General features: G+C 37.6%; 1 non-coding gene and 1 pseudogene across 1 annotated transcript; one reads left to right on the top strand and one right to left on the bottom strand.

Annotated features, from left to right (window-relative positions):
* The first annotated feature begins 6979 nt into the window (after positions 1-6979).
* Positions 6980-7083, top strand: LOC147477039 (small nucleolar RNA R71). The gene has a single exon (XR_015209948.1). It is a non-coding gene; the product is annotated as a small nucleolar RNA R71 (small nucleolar RNA).
* Positions 7084-11291: 4208 nt separating this feature from the next.
* LOC147477040 (phosphoenolpyruvate carboxylase 4-like) lies at positions 11292-12917 on the bottom strand (annotated as a pseudogene).
* Positions 12918-13208: the final 291 nt, after the last annotated feature.

Genomic DNA, 13208 nt, shown 5'->3' on the forward strand with positions numbered 1-13208 from the left:
AATTCCAAATACAGGTGGATAGGGTAAAATACAATGCTAAACAAATAATGCCACCCCCAAACAAGTCGAGAATGTGGGATTCATGAAAAATAGATAGCATACTCAAACAAAAATTAAACTAACTCGAAATTTAAATAACAACCAAATACATAATCCAATATTAACTACTTAACTAACCAACTGGGAATCAAATTCTACTAAAAACAGGGAAATTTCCTATAAACAACAATAATCCAATTAACAAACTAGCCACGAGATGAGGATGGCCCAGAGCCATCTGTCCTACGTCGACGATGCTCATGCCTACCATAGTCAGCAGAAGAAGAACCCTCATGAGGTGGCAGGCATCGTAGAACTTATACTTGAAACATGCGTTGTTGCTCCATAAAGACATCCATGGCTTCCTAACACTCCGTATTAGTACGAGCTAGATTCTCCATGTTAGCCTGGAGATCTGCTTGGCTACGGACAATAATACCTTGCCTATTCTGAATAGTCTCATAGAGGTTATTCAGAGAACGTTGGCCTGTACAAATCATCTCATACTTGTTATAGAGAGTTCGTAGGCCACGATGAAGTAATGAGATGTGGGCTACATCCGTAGTAGCCATTTCCAAAACATCTGCATCAAAACACATTGTGTCGTCCTCATCTTCTTCATCCGATACCATCTCGACACCCCTAACCTCCGGCAAATGCCAATCCCTCTAAATACATTCCCGATAGATACATGCATTATCATGCAACTTCAAATTAATCTTACCAGTCTTTGGAACACATCCCCAATGCATCATAACATTCGTAATCAATGTAGGAAGCTTGTGGTAAATTTACCAACTGCTCTAATCTTACTTAACAAAAAGTTAAGGATACAAAACTCATACCACTTATTTTGAAGGATCCAAAGAATGTGCAGACAATTCAAATTGATGTCACTTACTTTCGTGGTGGCAATCACATTTCTCCCAACCCACTGAGCCACATCCAGTTGGTTTCGTCTCAGAGACGTCTGACGAACACAATGCGAGTTTGCATTGTAAACTCCTTCCAAGATAGTCTCCATCATCAACGGACCAATTCCACCAAACTGAGATTCCTGCATTGTGATTACAATGGGTCTTTGGTCAATGCCAGTAATCTCTGACAACATTGCTGTAGTTAATTCCCTCCGACTACCATTCACCTTCACAAAAATCCGACGACCATCAATCTCCCTCTTTTTGTAAAAATCACACACCAAGTCAGTGTGATAAAAATCCTCTAGAGAATACCACAACCCTTCCCACTTCTTAATACATATTTCGTGACAGAAAAAGGGTGAAAATTGTTGAAAAGTAAAAACTTGTTCTGGAAGAATTTTTAGGGTTTAAGAATCCATTTGGTTTTGGATTTTGAAATTAGGGTGAATGCAAGGTGTGGGAGAGTGAATTAAACACTCGATCGAAATTTGGATAGGGGTTGTGTAGAGGTTAGGGCCAAGGTTTTCAAGGTTTTCTAGGTAAAAGTTTTGTTCTTGCATTTTTGGAGGTGGAGAGAAACCAAAATCATGTTTTGGTTTTTAAAAGGGGGTCACGTGCGAGTCACGTGACTGTGTAGGGTTAAATTCGTTTGGGTCCAAGCCCAAAACAAATCCTGTAATGCCCATCCTGTCCTATGCCTCGTAAAACTTAAAACTAAAATTCCTGATTCGTTAACGGTCCGATTTTAGCGAATGAGCTATGAAAACGATCAACAAAATAAATACAATCCAATGATCTATAGAAAACTCAAATCTAACTGTGGTTGACATATAATAAGATAGAAAATGTCTCGAAATGCGTGAATGACATAAGTTATATGATCAAAAGAAATCTAAATTCATAGATAATGTTAACCCGAATCAAAATACGACTAAACGACATAAACAACAAGAATAGGAAGTTGAGCGATCAAGAATGGAAAGACCAAAACACCCCACCCCCAAACAAATTTTTGAAAACATAGTTTAGAAAATTTGTTTTAAAAACGTGGGTCTTTTAAAGTCAGATTCCCGAGACTTGCTAGATTATTGTTTATAGGGTTTTAATATTTTTTATTTTATTTTATTTTTTTAATAAGGTTTAATATAAAGGAAAACAATAAAACAATAAAGACATAAATCACTCCATAGAGAAACATGACTAAAAAACCGAGAAAACATGCAAGAGTGGAAAGCGTGAATTATGTTCAACGTGGACTTAGGATCCAAAGACTTATAGCCCACACACTCTAAAGGAGGGCCCGATTTACCTTAATGGTGTCTCACCAATATATGGAAATGAAAGAAAGTACACAAAACATCAAAGGTCAGTCCTCATAGATAGGGTCTTGTAAAAGGACATCCTCCACATCTAGGGACATTAACTAGTGAAAATGTTTTAAACATTGGCCATTAACTTGAAAGGTACTGTTGTCCTTGGAATTTACCAAAGTGATTGCCTCATAAGGGGTGACTTCAAGAACCGAGAAAAGGACGCACTAACGGGTTTTAATTTTCCTGGGAAAATATACAAACGGGAGTTGTAAAGAAAAACCTTTTGACCAACCACAAACTCTTTACGCAAAATTTGTTTATCATGAACACGTTTCATGTTAGCTTTATAATCCTTCGTGAGATCATAAGAATCACTACAGATTTCTTCAAGCTCATTTAATTGCAATTTGCACTTGATACCTGCCTTATCAATATTGAAGTTAAGGCTCTTTATAGCCCACATAGCACAGTGCTCCAATTCAACGAGCAAGTGACAAGGTTTTCCAAACACAAGTCTAAAGGGAGACATTCCTATAGGAGTTTTAAAAACTGTCTGATAAGCCCATAAAACATCAGTTAGACGCTTAGACCAATCTTTCCGATCAGGATTGACTGTCGTTTCTACTACCATAATGGGATTTAAAGGCATCATATTATGTTTAGGGATACGCCCGAATTGTTGGCAAGGAACACACGTCTTGCACTGAACTTAAACATCTTTAAAAATGGTAGGCCAATAAAAACCACATTGCGTAAACTTTAGTCGCTAGCTACCATTTTCATACCACTAAAATGGCCACCACACTCTTTGTCATGGTAAAAGGATAAAACCTCATTATATTTCCACTGGGGAATACAACGACGAATAATCTGATCTGCACAATACTTAAAAAGGTATGGTTCATCCCAATAGTATAGCTTAACTCTAGCCAAAAATCTTTTACGTTCATTTCTTGACCAAACATCGAAGGGAATAATATCGAAGCTAAATAATTCAAAATGTTGGCATACCAAGGTGCAGAAAAATAGAATAAAGATGCTCATTAGGGATGGACTCAGAATCACTATCACTATCATTGGTTAGTCTAGATAAGTGATCGGCAACTACATTTTCGACCCTCGTTTATCCTTAATTTCTAGGATAAACTCTTGCAAGAGAAGAATCCATAGGATCAATCTCGTTTAGCATTTTTCTTGGCGAGAAGGTACCTAAAAGTTGCATGGTCAGTATAGACTAAGGTCTTTGAACCAACCAAATAATGACGAAACTTATCTAAAGCATAAACCACAGCTAAAAATTCTTTTTTCCATAGTAATATAATTTCTTTGAGCATCATTTAAAGTCTTACTAGCATAATAAATAACAGTAGACTTATCATCTAGTTTCTGGCCTAACACAGTACCAACAGATAATCGCTAGCGTCGCACATAAGCTCGAAAGGTTTAGACCAATCAGGAGGCAAAATAATCGATACAGATGTTAAAACAGCTTTTAAAGTTTCAAAAGCCTATTTGCAGTCATAATTAAAATCAAAGATGACATATTTTAAAAGCAGATTAGTTAAAGGCCTAGCTAATTTTGAAAAATTCTTGATAAAACGTCTATAAAAACCTGAATGGCCTAAAAAGGCTCTAATGTCATGGATAGTCTGTGGTACAGGTAGAGATGCTATTTTGTCTAATTTGGCCTTATCTACTTCTATGTCGTCACTAGATACAATTTGACCTATCACTATTCCTCTTTTTACCATAAAATGACATTTTTCCCAATTTAAAACCAGATTCTTCTCCTCACACCGTGTCAACACCTTGAAAAGGTTATACATGCATTCACTAAAAGAGTCTCCATAAAGAGAAAAATCATCTATGAAAACTTCCATGAAGCACTCCACCATGTCACTAAAGATGTGAAGAATACATCGATAGAAGGTACCAGGAGCATTACAAAGGTCGAAAGGCTTTCGTTTATAGGCATATGTTCCAAAAAGACATGTGAAGGTAGTCTTGTCTTGATCGTCAGGATCGATAATGATCTGAAAATAGCCAGAGTAGTCATCTAAAAAATAATAATAAGCATGACCAGCTAAACATTCGAGCATCTGATCTATAAAAGGTAAAGGAAAGTGATTCTTTTGTGTCATGACATTTAAGCATCTGTAGTCAATACAGATCCTCCATTTCATAGGAACTCATGTGGAAACATATTGACCCGCAGCATTACGCACAATGGTAACCCCAATTTTTTTAGGAACTACGTGAATGGGGATTACCCATTCGCTAATGGAGATGGGATATATGATACCCACATCGAGTAATCGTAAGACTTCTTCCCTTACCACCTCTTTCATGGTAGGGTTCAAGCGACGCTGAGGTTCGTGTTAAGTTTTTGTATTATCCTCCAAATGTATGTGATGTGTGCATACACTATGGTCAATCTCCTTAATGTCGTCTAGGGACCAACCGATCGCGGAACGATGTTACCTAATCACCCTAATCAAATGTGTCTTTTCATCAGCAGATAACTGAGAAGATATGATCACCAGATGATTACCATCCGGATCAAGCTAGATATATTTCAACTCAGCAGGAAGACGTTTAAGGACAGGGGCGGGTGGGAGAAAAGGGTAAAAAGGCTTCCGGAGGGTCCTCGTCTTGAGTAGTGAAGACTTGTTTAGGTAAGAGGTCTTCAAACTAGGAAGATGGAGCTACAGAACGATCTAAGCTAGGAGTAGACTCGGAAAGGGCGTTGACTTTCTCTAAGTAGGAGTTATCGTCGAAGTCAGAACTTCCGAAGGAAAGGAATTAGTGCATCTGATTATCTGGAAACGTATTCTTGAAATAATCTTAAGCTAAGCTCTCGATTATGCTAACTTCTCCATCGATAGTCATTTCAGGTAACTGTTGCATCATTTTGAAAACATTTACCTCAACAGAAAGATGGCCAAAGGACATGGACATCGAACCATCGCGGCGGTTTATGAAGCGTTGGCGGTTAAGAAAGGACGCCCTAAGATGATAGGAACAGAGAGTCGTTAGCGACTTTTGTGTCGAAGATAACGAAGTCTGCTTGGTAGTAAAAACCTTGAACTTTAACCAGCATGTTTTCAACCATACCCTTAGGATACTTAATAGAACGATCAGCTAATTGCAATGTCATTTTAGTTGGTTGCATATCTTGTGGACCTATTTGTTTATATAGATAATAAGGGAGTAAGTTAACACTTGCCCCTAGGTCTAATAGAGCAGTCGTCGTGTGGGTATCCCCTTAGGTGCATTATGCGATGGGATCTGAACCGGGGTCTTTGTACTTAATGATTCTATTATGTTCAGATAGAGTAGGAAACTGTTCAGTTAAAAAGGCATCTTCTGGAATGTTCGTTTTCCGCCTAGTAGTGAACAACTCTTTTAGAAACTTAGCATGTTGTGGTAATTTTTTAATAGCTTGAAGAAAAAGTAGGTTTATCGTTAGATTTTTAAAACCTTCCATAATCTCGTCAAAATTTGTATCCTTGTTTAATATGGCTAGTCTCTAGGGAAACGGTGGTTTCTCTCTATATTTAGCATATGGATCAATAGGAGTTTTAACCTTGGCCGCTTTCCTCTTGGGTTGTGGTTTAACTGGTACCTCTACAGGAGTAGGATCTTCAGTTTCTATATCGGTATCTAGTAAATTTTCATTTGTAATGACCACTGGTGGTGTAACAACGGGCATATATAGTTATGGCGTTATCAACCACTCTGCCAGAATGGAGAGTGGTGATGGCATTTAACGCACCTACGTTAAAATTATCATTACTAGTAGTACCAGTTACTTCAAAGGCTGTGTTTGGCGTTTTCGGATTACGTATAGCTTGACCTGGAAACACACCTTTTGGTTGGGCTTTCTCTTGGGTTAATTGTTGTATGTGGTGATTAATGGATTGTAAAATCTATTGGTTAGCTTGCATGTAGGCTTCGAAATGATCCAGTTGTGAAGGTGTAGTGGCCACAGGTGGTGTGACTGGAACTATCTCACGTTGATTATTAACGGGTGGGTTGTGGTAGTTATTTTTAACTGGTACGATACCTCTATTGTTATTATTGTAATTATTATAATTATTATAATTCCCTTGTCCTTGCCCTTGTCTTGGTGGAGCTTGGTTGTAGTTGTTTGCTGGGTTGTAGTTGTTTGTTGGCCTAACATTTTGATTATTAAACCTCGGAGGTGTAACTTGTTGGTTATTCCGCCAACCGAAGTTGGGGTTTTGTCTCCAAGGTGTGTTAGGTTTGCTATTTATGGAGCAAATATTATTTGGCTGTGTGGGTGGTTGTTCATAGATGAAAGGACAATAGGAGTCGGTATGCTCAAGGCTGTAACATAAATTACATGGAAAAGAGTTGATGTTCATGACAAGAGTAGGCTTATATTGAATAGAAATGGCTTCTACCTTTTTTGTGAGAGATTCAATTAGAGTTCTAAGCTCAGGATCATATTTAACCTCAAACATATTGGCAGCCTTAACTGTAGAAGAAGAATTAGCGGAGCGGGAGATGTCATTACCCCCCCCCCCCCCCCAGTTATTATTACGCTTAGATTGATCTTCTAAAAACCTATAAGCCTTTGAGGCTCCTTTACAAAGGAAACTATCCCTAGTCATTATATCAAGAACCTCTTTATGGTGATGTAAAAGCCCTTTGAAAAATGCATGAACAAGCATGTCTTTCGCTAGGTTATGATGTGGACACTCGATGAGAAGATCAGTAAAATGATTCCAGGCCTCTGAAAAGGATTCATGATCATTCTGGTAGAAGAAATGAATCTTTTGAAGCATTTCATCTATCTTCACTGGTGGGTAAAACTGTTCCATGAACAATTGAACAAGTTTGGCCCATGAGTCCACAGAATTAGGCGTTTGGGCAGTTAATCAAGATGTCGCCTTACCGGCTAGGGTGAAAGGAAACACCCTTAGTTTAATTTGTTCCGAACCTACGGTAGGATGATGAAATGTGGTAAGAACTTGTTCTATCCTACGCATATGCTGATAAGGCTTCTCGTGGTCTAAACCATGAAAAACCAGTAACAAATTAAATATATTCAGGGGAATTCGAAAATCCTCCACTAGGTCTGCAAGAACGATGCATGACTTAGGGCTATCATTTAGGGCTTTGTAAAAATCAGAGAGAGGAGTCTCTTCTTCTTTAGCCATTGATGTAGGTATAGTATGTGGTATTCTAGATAGGTGTGTGTGTTGACGTTAACGATAGCTAACAGAAGATGGTTTACTCTTACTGGACCTTAATCTCATGCAAGGCTAAAGCCAATATGAAACAAACCACTAACAGCAGTCAAACAACCCTGATATGCTAGAATGAAAAATCCTCTGACAGAAGAGACGAGGAGTGAAGGAAAGAGTACCTGAATGCCTCCTTGCTTCGCGTATGAATAGCATTTTGTATACGCAATTCCAGTGTATTTAAGAAGTTGGAAACACTGAATATAAAAAAAAAAATGAGCAAAAAGAGAGCCGGTGACTAACCTGTGAAAATCGGGGGGCTTTTTCTTTAGAAAGCTTGGCAAGTATAGTTAACAAGGGCACGGGCGTGCTCAAGGTATTGTTTGAAAAAAAAAAATTCCAGTAACAAGAGAGCGGGCATGCTCAAATGATAGGGTTAAGAGGGCGCGGGCGCGCTCCGAGTACTATGTCGAGAAAAAAATAATTTCTGAAGAAAAAAAAAAACAAACACAGTTAGAACTAAACAATCGGGTGGGTGGGTGAAATGAGATTATGTGTAGAATTAAAAACACGATGGGAAACTAATCTAACAAAACTAAGATGGAAGCGGTGCCATTTGATAGGGAATTCTCACGAGGCTATAACTCGTCCTCTAGGGAATTCCTAGTGGTTTATGGCCTTATTGTATATGGTTAATGCAATCGCACTCGGCGAAACGAGATTAGTTAGAACTCCATTTTTGGTCACTTATTTTAATTTCTCATATTTGCTTGAGGACAAGCAAAATACTGTTTGGGGGCGGTTTGATAAGAGCCCAAGACTGTAGTTATAGCCCCTTAATAATACTACATTTAGACCAATTATGCTTATAATAAAGAAGAGTTAGTACTGTTTACGTGCTTTTGTGTATTTCAGGATTGGAGTCAAATATGTGAAGAAATATGTCACTTTTGCAAGAGAAAGGAATAAATGTTGGTTGCTAAGAAGTTCTATGGTTAAAGCCCAAGTTTTAAGGAGAAAAAACATTTTTAAAGCCCAGTAAAAGCTGAAAAGTCAAAGTCAACGTGGGCAGAAATAGAGTATATAAAAGTCATGAGAACTTCCTCCGCAGGTCGTATCTTTGGACTCATACCTCAGAATTGGGCCTACTATATGTCAAAACGACCGGCTTGGAAAGAGCTTTCTAATGGTCCAATAGAGTGGGTAAAAGTGAATAAAAAATCTATTAAAGTAATTTCTAGCTGAGAAACCTTTTTTGAACTTAAGTAATTAGGTTTTGGGCTTGATTTAATAGCCTAAAACATAGCTGCAAATCCCATGCATGAAATTGTAAAACTAGCCCTCTCCTATATAAAGAGGACTAAGGCTAAACTCTAAAAAGACACCCTTTAGTTAATAAATTAGATAATAATTTAGTTTTCTTCTTTAGTTAAACCATAGTTATTGTTTTATTAGCCTAATCACCATTAATTCAATTCAAGTTATCTTTAATAAATTAGTTCTTCATTATGTATTATTCTTATTCTTTTAATTATGATAGTCTAATGAATCATAGCTAAACCTCCATTAGAGGGGTTTGATTGAAGCTTTGATGAAGACTTGATGTGTTAGTGTAAAATAAGTTGTAGTAAATATTCCACTCTAGAAGGTAGTTAATTCACCATGAGAATTGGTTTAAATTGCTTCACATGCTAATTATTAGTTGGTAGAGATTGCCATAAATAATTAGGGATTAAAAAAACCCAACCTTTATGTGAAAACATAAAGATTAGGATTACAACAAATCTATGCTAGCCTATTAAGTTTTAATCAAGGTGGAATCAAATCCCCTAATACCTTTCTTCTTATTCCCATATTCTCATTTAAATTGTCATAGTATAAGTTAGAATATCTAAATTAGTTAATTTCACCATATTAGTATAATTCAATTATTGATCTCGTTGATATTGTAGGATTGTTTAAGTTTGAGAAATTATTACGTCTAAGAAAGTAGGAGTGGAACAAATTCTGACTCCCGTTATTGCATGATAATTGAGAGTAGAACTTTGATAAACAGCTAGAGTAAATTCACATGTTTTTACTTATTCCTAGCATAAATAGTTAAGATTAGGTAAGAACAAGTCTTTTTATATTTATCAATAAACACCTTATCAGGTTTGCTATCAATCAAGGAGAAGAAGTAAAACTGGTTCGTACCACTTAAAAAAAAACATAAAATGAAAAATTGAGAAACTTACATGTGAGTACTTGCGAGAATACTGAGCAAGGAGAAAAATATTTTTTTTCTTTTGTTAGATGAAGTTATAGAGGGAGAGAGAACGAAGAGAACCAAAAGGTTTTCAATGGTTTTCACCATTAAGTACAATTAAATTCTAATCCAACAAAACACACGGTATCCAAGTCTCCAAATGTGGTTTAAGTTTGGAGAAACGAAGGGTTTTTTTTTTTGTTTAATGTCATTAATAATCTAATTAATTTCTAATCCAACTCACGTCGTCATCGTGGCACTCGCCTTGACCCTTGATTTATGCCCCCTTAAATTGAATCCTAGCCGCGAGTCAAAAAACAACCCTATTTTGTTAAATTGACTAGTTAATGCCCGTGCCTTCGGCACGGATTCCATAAAATTATTATATATTGTAGCCCCCCTAACAATCATTGATCTCAAAGTACAATAATTAGGCAAAGGAAGAAAACTTTTTTTATTGGCTTTTACACTTAATTACTTGCCTATTGATAGACTTCAACTTTGCAACAACATTTAAGAGCTACACCTCTTCCTCGAACACTATAGTAATTAACTATTGAAAATAATTTAAAAATTGAATCAGCAAATACTTGAACATCATCGAGAACTCTGTACTCTTCACAAAATACTATGTTGTATAGCGGTATGTGAAAGACCATTATCTTCTTTAGTTTTAGTTACTTGTTTGCATCTTAATCAAGAACTCTTGGTGATTTTCCAAGTAATTCTTTGATTTTATATACTTGTAAGTTATGTTTATTTATGTCTAAATGGTAAAATCCAGCTAAATATTGTATAGTGATGAATTTGTGAGAAGTCCCCAATGCCTACAATGAATATCATTAGTGGTTGCTAGATGTTAGTCTTGGAGAAGTGTAAATACTCTCCATTGTTCCAACCGGTTGGTGCGTGTAATGGTAAAATACAGAGCATGTAACAATTCAATTGCTTTCGACAACTTTTCACAGATCTACGATACATTCAAATCTTACCAAAGCAAAAAAAAAATAAAAATAAAACCACGTATCACAGATCATACCGAGCACAAATCACACTTGATCTCACTCACTAACACACATTTTTACTATTAAGATTGTGCTAGCAGTATCTATATATATTACACTTTTTCTCACATTGTCAATCGTACTTTTATTCTATAAATCAATTTCAAAGAGGAAGCAGATTTTCAGATAGCAACGGCAGTACCAGCCCCAACACCAACACTACTTCCAATGCCGATTCCAATACCTCCATCGTCAACGGCAAAGTGAGAGGTGTAACAATCCAGTGAATATATTTGATAATAGTATGCCAAAGTACCAAAATACCAAAGTACCGAAGTCAGAACCAACGACCACCAAAATAAAAATAGACGACTCCTAAACATACGCAATAAATGCATCATTTTAGACTATTAGATGAAAACAATATATGCACTAAGTAGTAGTCAAAGGTGTAACACATATCAATTTATTAACTGTGCCTATATTGCTAGTAGCACAGCCATCGAGAATCGGGAACAAATGCAACAAAATATAAGTTACTTGGTCAAGCAGTTTTATTTACAAATCGTGTAAAGTTTGACAGCTTGCACTTCATCGTAATGCCTGGATATAGGGATGTCACTTTTTCCAAGTACAATTCTCTATGAGATCTATAGCGGACTGGAAGAATGGCCATTCTTTGTACATTGCTTGCAAATCTTCGGTATATCCCTCGCCGCGATGCACCCTTTTAGGCCAAAGACCAACACAAAAGCGGGGAGAACAAATATTATGCGGTCCATGCAAATACCCATGGTATTGCACGAAGATGTCCGATTCCTGTTGAATTCTTGCTTCGTGCTGGTCTGCTTCCTATGTTGAGGAAACCAAGCTCAGCTTGTGGCGTAACCTAGTTAAAGTAGGCAAGAAAGTCTGGGTTGTCATATACAATACTCCGATAATTGTTGCAACTGAATTTGGAAATTTCTTCCATAAAGTTACACCAATTTTCTTCTCTAGGGGGGATTGGAGGCTATAACCGAGTCAGACAAAAAGATATGTTTAAACAAAGGTTACAGAATTTCTAATTGAACGTGTTCTAATGAAGAGTGTAACGTTCAGTGGAAAAACCATTTGACGATTACTATAGACTTTTATATATAGATTCAAGAGGATGAAATAACCATGAACAGAAGCGATTTTGAAAAAGGTAAGACCTGTGCTATTACTGAACGTTAGCTAGCAAAAGAATTATCTAGTAGTATCCAAGTTCTGCAACTGCATGATGGACCTACTACCATTACAGAACCAGGTGGTTGGGACTGAATGGCAAGATACGTGGGTCCACCACCACGCCCAATACTTTCCCCCGGCCCATGGAATAGTGTTACTTTGATGCCATACTCATTGCAGGTAGCCACAACGTCCTCTTGGGCTTTGTACAGTTCCCCGCGCAGTTGAAGCGGTCAACATCTTTTCGAATCCGAAAGTACCCAACCATTACCCGGCCCACAATAACCCAATTGGAGTTACGAAGTTTCATATGGCCTAGACAAAATTATCCCATTTATTTATGATGCGCACCTCTTGTTGTCCATTGTGGTTTTTTATGATGTGCTCCCCGATAACAATCAATTGCTAACAACTTTTCGATCACCGAACCGCCTCCTCCTCTCAAGTCCTCGACGGTTTCAAATAGAGGGACCACTCTCAACCTATAAGCAACCAAAGGGTCGTGGTACCGGATAGAGCTGGTTGGTCTCCCCTTTCCTGAATAGAGCTACTTGCCCGGCCGAGCCAAAAACGACTCCATAGCTACGGCCTGGATAGAAGAGTTTGAGACCTTGGCTGGTACTCGATGTTCTTGTAGCTAGAAAAGGCAACGGTTGATCCAGAGATGTGATCTTCTCGCGGAGGAAGCACTCAATTCCGCAGGCCTTGCCTAAGAAGCTAACTTTGCATGCGATACCGAGCATCGGGCTTGTTGGCATCCGCCGTCGATTCCAACCGCCCATCATCACCCGTGAAAGTTCAAATCTGTTGTAGGTTGAGGGCGTATGACCTTGTGATGTGTTGCTTGAAAGTCGGTGTTAGGGGTGGAATTATACATTCCTGAATTTTTGTCGAGCAACCTTGTTAGTCAGTCGGACCGGACCTTCCACAAACCGCAATGAGGCTCTCCTTGTATCCATAGCGCCCATCCTTCCTTTGTCAATCTGTAGAGTCTCAAGAATGTAATCACCATAAACTTTTAGGAACTAAATTTTTTCACGTTGATAAAGAAGACTTACGCCAAGCACAATAGATTTGGAGCAAGTGGCTTCCTTTGAAATTAATGACTCGGTTTCATTTAGGAAAGATTTAAAAGGCACGTAACTTGAACAGCGGTTGTCCTTCTCTAGTTCCCGGAAAAAGTAAAGGAAAAGAATAGAAAATAGAAAATCCCATGGTCAAATTTATATAACAAATCTAACGGCATTTTAGTATATTAC

The sequence above is a fragment of the Coptis chinensis genome, chromosome 9 (assembly GCF_015680905.1).
Source record: "Coptis chinensis isolate HL-2020 chromosome 9, ASM1568090v1, whole genome shotgun sequence".
NCBI classification, from domain to species: Eukaryota; Viridiplantae; Streptophyta; class Magnoliopsida; order Ranunculales; family Ranunculaceae; genus Coptis; species Coptis chinensis.